We start from the raw sequence: 8,275 nt of genomic DNA on the forward strand, positions 1-8,275 counted from the left end.
ATTGTCGATCTCACCCACACATTTCAACCTGTGGTTTACAAATACGAACTGTTCCCAAATTGAATTTTTTTCTTATTAGTGAACTGGACCTGAGGAATGTAATGTTTTTTCCACTGCATTCATTTTCACACCACTATATTTTCGCACTCATCAGAGCCGCGAAATTAAGTTGCAGCGAAACTTTACTTTGTGTGCTACTCACGAAACTAAATACTAGCGAAATATAAGTGTCCTAGGGTAGGCCAGGGGGGCACTCAACTGGAAAATAATTAGGGCTGAAAGGGTTAAACAATATTCCTAGCCACTGCGCATCGCTTTCCTTGCCGCAGTAATCTCGCTGAGCTAAAACGAATTATAATTATGAGGGCATACAAGTTAAGGGGCATTGGCTTCGCTCTACTAACGAAATGATTCACATACACGTCGGCTTGTCGGACGGCACGTAGCGTTCATCAATCGGTGGATAGACTATCACCATCCATCTGACGCAACATGTATATGTGGCGAACTGGTCAGAGGCGATGTGTTCACACTGTTGCGTCTTACTTTGACCCGTTTGACGCACGGTCGGAGCCAAATGGACCCTAGTCATTTTTGCGATATGTCTAATGAAGTGCGAAAATTGAAATTTGTAGTGACTTTTCATTTCATTTACATAAATCATTCAAATTTACTATTATTCTTTTTTCATTATTATGTTTGTTTTTATATATGTAATAAAAAATCTATAACATTTTTAATTTGCTTCATTTTAAATAATTTTTTGTTATGAAAGGGGGACAACTTCCAAAAAATGAATCATGCGTTTTTGTACCATTCTAGCTAGAACGTTAGAGGAAAAGGTTTGCTAACGTTATTATAACGTTATTACAAAACATTGTTATCGAATGTCCCAGCAAAGTTACAGGATTGCTACTTTGAAATGTCTGGGTATAAACATTCACATAATATTGTCTTCTAATATATTCGGAACAGTATGGCATTTCACCATTATGGAACATTCAGCAGATGATCTGGTGCAAAATTCCTGCGACATGGGAGAATGTTACAGAACATTCCACAAGCATGCCTTTCATGATGTTGCCTCAAAGATATTAGCTAACATCCCAGGAACGTTTTCGTGCAGAACATTAGTGGGGTGTAACTGTGTAGACAATTTCTAACATTTTGATGTTTCACAGAATGTTCCTCTAATGAATTGCGTACAATGTTACTATAATGTACCGAGCATAACCGTCGACAATATTCTTTCCTTAAGCTATACAACATTCCACCAACATTACGTCTCCGAAGCAACCTAATTTTTCTATAATGTGCCATGCTTAACCTTCACACAACATCTCTTCTCAAGGCTGCCGGACATTCAACAAATATTGCACCTTAGATATATACGAAGACTTTTACTAGATTATTCTTAAAATAATCTTTGTGAGCATCTCAATAGTTAGGGCATGGTTCCGAAGCTGTATATTTTGGTACAAACAGTTGCATGATATAATAACAAAAAATAATATGAAACACGATAAAAATATAGCTATAAAATGACTAAACTATATATATATTGTCATCATCAAAACATGGCAGAAAAATACCACAACCTTTACACCAGAATAAATTATATATCAATGATACACAGAGACAAACAAGCAAAGCTATGATCATATTTGTGAATAATGCTACAGTCCACCAAATGCATTACCACATTAGACTAAAGTTTTTCCAGCTCGTCCGTCCTTGGATTGTGGTGGCGAAGGCTGTTCTTTCATCCAACAATTCAGATTACAGTACAATCCTTTAAGCCCTGAAATGTGAAGAAGCATTTATATTAGCAGATGAGAACTGCTAAAAAGTACAGAATACAAACAAAGCAAATATGAGTATAAACTAAATATGGCAACAACCTGTTAACAATGTAATTATGAACATCGAGGTTGATCTGCCACATCACAGTGTCACTTGCTAGATACATGAAATAGTACCAGCAATACTTTTCTTTTCACTATTTGTGGGCACTCTATAATAAGGTAATATTGTTCACTCATTCAAGTTTTTGGAATCGCGATTCCTCATAATAGGCACAGGTGGATACAAGAGTGCACAACCACCATATTTTCAAAATCATCCTAATCAGCTTTTTATTTAATGGCTTCATAACTGAGCTTCCTATAAGGCTGCAACTTCATATTGGCATATTATGAAAAATGCACAAGCATATCATATTTAGGGTTGCGCTAATAGTAAGTTTCTTCAGAAGCAACTAATGTCCTAGTCGCATTGTTCTTATGCTGAATTATCATTTTAATAATTTGAAATTTAAAAAAGAGTTGTTGTAGAATAGCAATGCGGTAAATTAATTAGTAAATCTCATGTAGCAAAAAACACGAACTTGGACATATCCATTAAAAAATAATAACAAACTGTAAGCTAACAACTCCGCATTAGTCGAGTTATTCACTTGGAGTAAACCTTTCTGATGAGACGCTATATGTGCAAACAGCTATATACGCAGGTAAATGAGAAGCACTGCTAATGCTATTGCAGATTGTTCCAAAGCTTTAAGAAACGCCGTGCAGATATTTAATGAAAAATTAAACGATAAGATTTTGTAAGTTTTAGTTGATCTAGAAGTATGCGAGCAGCCTGCCTTTTCAATTTCCTTTATAAGCTTGCTTGAATTAGCGCGTACACTCTTTTAAAAATACATAGTCAATCGGCTATTGTTGCCTCTTACATTATTGTCAAATTCTTCAATCATACCTATCTTATATCACAATCAAATAGCTGAAAATCATGTCATAAAAAGAGAAAAAGAAATTACATCACACTACTAGCTCTAAGTTGACATTTTGGTGAAAGGCAGCACGATTCTCAACCTAACATGCTTATCACAAGTTATACATGATCTAACACAATGCAAACTTTCAAGAGTTGCTTTCTTAATTATGTACACGTGCACACAACTCTTAGATTTCAATATTTTCTCTGCTTAAAATTCTGATGTGCTAGGTAGTTAGTGTTGAAATGTGCTTCCAATCTGCCAAAAAAAATCTAAGTTTTGTACTACAACATTTCTAAATTTGAAACTAATTTTTCCAACTTTCAATAACAAAAATCACAGTTAAAGGGAGAGTAACTATAGATCTATCGTAAATTCAAGAGTACAAGTCGAGATCTGAAGTTTGGTTCGAAAATCCTGGTTTTGACATGTACATACCGTGACCTCTTCCATGGCCCAAATCTTCTATTCGCTAATAGTTCAATCGGGATCAGAGGCGGGCAATGCGTAGCTGAAGAAATGGCAGTCAAAACACCATCAGTAAGGATGGCTTTTTTGGCGCCGTCGGGAATACTACAATTAACAAAAGCCTGAGAGTAGCATGTTATAGTGAAGATCACAGAGAACAAAAAACAAGCACTTAACCAACGTACTGGTTCACCTCAATACAAGAACAAAACCGCTACCTCGGATAATAGGTATTCAACAGAGTAGCAATGCCGCAAGACAGATTTCTGTCAGAAATCGTGATTCATGTACAAGAAAAAGGTGTGAATGCCCAATAGTGGATGTTTCAAATGGATTACTGAAGTGTGGCCTTGTAGGCAGATACTACAAAAACCAACATCAAATTCAAAACATATCACGTAACTCCAGAAGAGAATCCTAGTGATGACATTTCGAATGGTGAATAATGGGGACCTGGTGTTCCAATCAGCTCACATTGAGTAGGATTACTGGTATTTCACTATTTTATAAATAAATTCCTATATGTGATATCACGTAATTTTGATTTGCAAAGGTTTTTTGAAGTTGAATTTTACTAGAAATCGTGCCATGAATTACATTACCGTCGTATTTTTGTGCAGACACCGCAGCAATACTATTTAAATTCATGAAAGAAACGAAGTCACTGTTGGGATTCAAACATAAATGCTCTACGGTAACATCTTCCAGCGCAGCGAGCTGGAAGCTTGTAGGTGTAGCATAAATACACACTGGTCAGTGCGCGAGGCGACATTGCAGTAGAAGGACTGGTCTTATGTACTGAATATTATATGGTATGTTTATCGAATTTTATATGATTGTCACGACGTTAAGGGCTTAGGGCACAAATAAACAAACTTTCCATGTAGCTGAATTAAAGCATATTGATAACATATTAGTAAGCCTACAACATGTATAATAAAAACACAGACATGGAGAATTTGGAATAGTGATGGAAAAATGCAAGAAATATGTCTAGATCTCACCTGTCCCACAGTTATTGATACCGATTCAATTGGTTATGGAGAATTCATTGTTGAGCCGAACCTGTGTATGGTTAGCAAATTGACCATAGTAGTGGTGATTGACTAGATAGCGATTAGACGATTAGTTGCAAGGATAATGGCCAGATCTTGTAAGATTCATTCTAAAAAATCGCAAACAAACCACATTAGAGATCTTGCAAACAACAAATCGATAAACTATCTATATGGTAATGAATCAGATGGACTTGGACTGAGATTGAACCGATAACCTTGTAGTTGCAAACCCTAAATCTGGCCACTAAAAACTGCTGGTTGGTCACTACTAATATTGCTCAACATTTTCCAACTGAATAACAAGTTTAGTAGCTCAGTGACTAACAACCATGTCTTTACTCATTTGATATATGCGTATAGATCTTCATCTTTATGAAATTTTAGAGACAAAAATAATGGCAAAGAAAGAATTCTTCAAATTAAGTTTAGGAAATGGCGTTGAAACTTGTGTGAATTTGTCACATCAGAGTTGTCTTCTCTATTTTGTGGCAGTAAAAAACTATTAATGATTCACCATTACTCCGTTTGTCCACAACACACAGTCTCTCGCAATGAGATTTATTATCAACAATGCCTCTGAAGTAGGTAATGAAATCAAAAGACACATACTACTACTCGGTAACATGCTTTACACCTTTTTCCACGCATATATGGCTTCAAAGCCATTTCAATTCTATTAGCAAAAGCTCACTCAACCAGCAAAGGTGTTTTTATCTGTTATTAAGACATTCGATAACATCGCTGTGATACGTGAAAAATCATATTAAAAGTTGTATTTTTCTTGAAGCACAGAGGTACAGTTAAAGAACGAAAGCAATATGTAACTCTTTTGCTTAGGCCATAGGCCTACTCTTTTTAATGAATTCCTGTTTACAGAAACGTGACATTTTAAAGACAAATTATATCCATTCTACGACCCGCAAATGCTTTTCAAGCTGTTTTCCAACGTCAAACGCATCCAAGAACGATAATCCACTGCAGTTTACTACCATGGAGTGCTATTATTTAGAAACAACGTCTTTAACACTCGGTTTTATTTACAGAGAAAAACTTGAATTTGTACCAATGCAAACAACTTTACTCACCTGCAATAACGATCGCAAAAAGCGTCAATATCAATTATTACTATATTGTGAATTTTATTGCAAGTATTGCAGATGAGTTAAGCATCGTTAAATCATTAATTAAACTACAACCACAGGAAAAATAAATCAATATGGCGGATATTTCCTCCTCCCAGTTTTGCCCTGTCAGATATTTTCAGGCATAATACGGTGTAAATGCATACCTTCGAAATCTTTCGAAGAAGTTGCGGATTTTCAGCTCTCCTACGCATCGAACTTCATAAATTTCAAAAAATTATGACTAAATTCTATGTATATGCCCACAAACAACCTCGGTTGATATTTCGGTTCATTATACAGTAATACAAAAGAGTGTTTAATCTCTTTGTAAAGATTTAATAGACGTAAACTGACAAAACGTCGTAAAACCACGGTTATGGAAGACCAAGCGAGTCATACTTAACGCCGAATGCCTGTTGGAGATTCCGAGAAGTTGGGGATTTTTTCTGAAACTACCGATGTGATTACCGCTGCCTATACTCACGATGTTGTGTTAAAATTGTTAAAAGAGTTCTGAATGGATATCGCCGAGTGATTTATTCTCTACTAATGGACGTGATTTGACGCTATTTGGTAAGAAACCTCAAATTGTTGATCAGTTACAAAACTGTCTTACACAAAGCCACAGCACACTTGCAGACCCGCGAAAATGGTGCCCGAAGGGTTGAAATCGACTTGATAGCGAATAATGAATACCATATTTGCCTTGTAGTGACCGATTTAACTCATGCACTACTATCAGCCCCTCTGTGGGGCTTACAGACAATTTAAATCAGACGGAGAGCCCCTCATTGGGGCTTTTCTATATTATGTGGTTTGGTTCTCTTTTTGTTGCTACAAGTGAATGGATTCAGATTTTCTTGGTTCAAATGCTTAGTATGGAGACTATTGTAGTGTGTGTTCATGTGAAACTTGTTGTATAATCGAGCTGGTGGGCCGCGGGCTACGCTAATGCCCGAGGTCATGGTAGTTACAGGTAGTTACGAGAGGTCACGGGAAGTACGAGAGGTTACGGGAAGTACGAGAGGTTACAGGAGTATAAAGGCGTGGGGAGATTGGGAGAGAGTTCTTCTTTACATCAACCGCATGTGAGTACACACGTTTATATAACATGGCGCAGTTGACGAAGCTCTGATTTTTTTTTTCCTTTTGCGTTATCATTTGCGATAATTTTTCTGGTTGCGGGGTAAGTAAACGGTTGTATAGACCCTTTCACGGGCGTGTAGGTGAGGTAACGTGAGGTAGGGTAGTGTTGTGGGGTGTAGTAGCGGTGTTGTTGAGTGCAATTATTTATTACATATTCGGAGGTGGGAGTTAACTAATTATACGAGTGGGGTAGAGTGTATTTGTGGCGAGGGAGATATTGTATCGGGTAGAGATGGAGAGTGGGTTTCCGAAGCTGGTGTTTGGAGAGCACGGTGATGGGTCGTGGGAGAGATTCATAGAGGAGATGAATTTATGTATTGAGAGTGCTGTTGAGAGAAGAGGTTACGAAGGTGAAGGTGACAATAGGCGCCCTATTATGAGAGGTAGAGCTAGGTTAGTGCCACTATTGAGAGCTATTGGGCACAGTGGTAGAGAAGTATTGAGAGGTGCAGGGTTTAACGTAGATGGCGTAAATTCTACTTATGAAGGGGCAGTGGAGGTTTTACAGGGTTATTATGGTAGACAAGAGAGTATGTTCGTAAAGGGGCATAAGTTCCTTACGGCTAGGCAGACACTTGGGGAAAGTGATAGAGAGTTTTTACAACGGGTAGAGAGTTTGAGCAGATATGCAGAGGTGACTAACGATAATGATAGGGTAAGGTTTGCCCTTATTGTGGCGGTTAACGGGTTGAGAAATAGAGAAGTAAGCAGAGAGTTAATGAAGAATGCCAATCTTACTTGGGCGTTATTGCAAGAGGCATTGAGGGCTCGAGAAATGGCCGACAGCTCTGATAGATTTTTGAGAGGTGAGGGTAGAAGTACCGATTTAAAGAGTGAGGTTAAGAGAGAAGTAGCAAAGGTATCAGAGTTTGATAGCCGAGTGCAGTACAGGAGTAATGATAGAGGTAGAAGTTATGATTCAGCAGGTAGATCTTCCCCTAGGGGTAGCCCTAGGAGTAGTAGAGAGTATTATGGTAGTGAAGAGCAAGGTACTAGTAGATATGGGACAAGAGGCAGGGAGTATCACAAGGATAGTGACAGTAGAAAGTATAGAGATAATAGCAGGGAGAGGCATGTCTCTAGATATAGAGCAGGCAGTAGAGAAGGCAGTGGAGGTAGAGTATGCTTTAATTGCAAACGTAGTGGGCATGAGATGAGGAGTTGTCCCTCCATTAAATGTTTTTGTTGTGGACAGCGAGGACATGTATCCCGTTATTGTGGGCATAATAATGGGTAGGCCCTATACGAAAAGCTTAATTATTTTTAATGTACCTGTTTCATGTTTGGTTAGTCAATCCTCAAAAAATGTTTCCAAACAAAAGCAAGCCTTATGGCAAAATATACTATTTTTCTTAAAGAATATCTGCTACAGTCAATGTTTACATAACCACATTAATTATATCAATCAATAATATAAACATCTGCAGCAACAAATTTTCCTCATGTCATGTGTATCTAATACGCTTCACAAAGCTTTGCTAGCAAAGCTGATGCTACACTTAGTTCTAGGCTTCTAGCATTATAAAACGTTTATTTTACAAGAATTTTTTTGTCTTGATTTTCTATACCGAAATGTTAACTACTGCTAACCTTTTTGCTTGAAACAGTAGCTTTGATTAGCATATAGTACGGAACTAATTTTTGTATGAGTATTACAATATAAATTATATATTTTTTCATAATTCAATTAAAAACTCTTTCTG

The 8,275-nt window shown here is 37.2% G+C and overlaps 1 long non-coding RNA gene across 1 annotated transcript; it reads right to left on the reverse strand.

Moving 5' to 3' along the window:
• Positions 1-1,450: 1,450 nt before the first annotated feature.
• On the reverse strand, positions 1,451-5,540 carry LOC137394786 (uncharacterized). The gene is made up of 4 exons (XR_010978374.1): positions 5,388-5,540; positions 4,249-4,409; positions 3,215-3,349; positions 1,451-1,801 (listed from the first exon to the last, which is right to left on the reverse strand). It is a non-coding gene; the product is annotated as an uncharacterized lncRNA (long non-coding RNA).
• Positions 5,541-8,275: the final 2,735 nt, after the last annotated feature.

Source organism: Watersipora subatra, chromosome 4, assembly GCF_963576615.1.
Source record: "Watersipora subatra chromosome 4, tzWatSuba1.1, whole genome shotgun sequence".
NCBI classification, from domain to species: Eukaryota; Metazoa; Bryozoa; class Gymnolaemata; order Cheilostomatida; family Watersiporidae; genus Watersipora; species Watersipora subatra.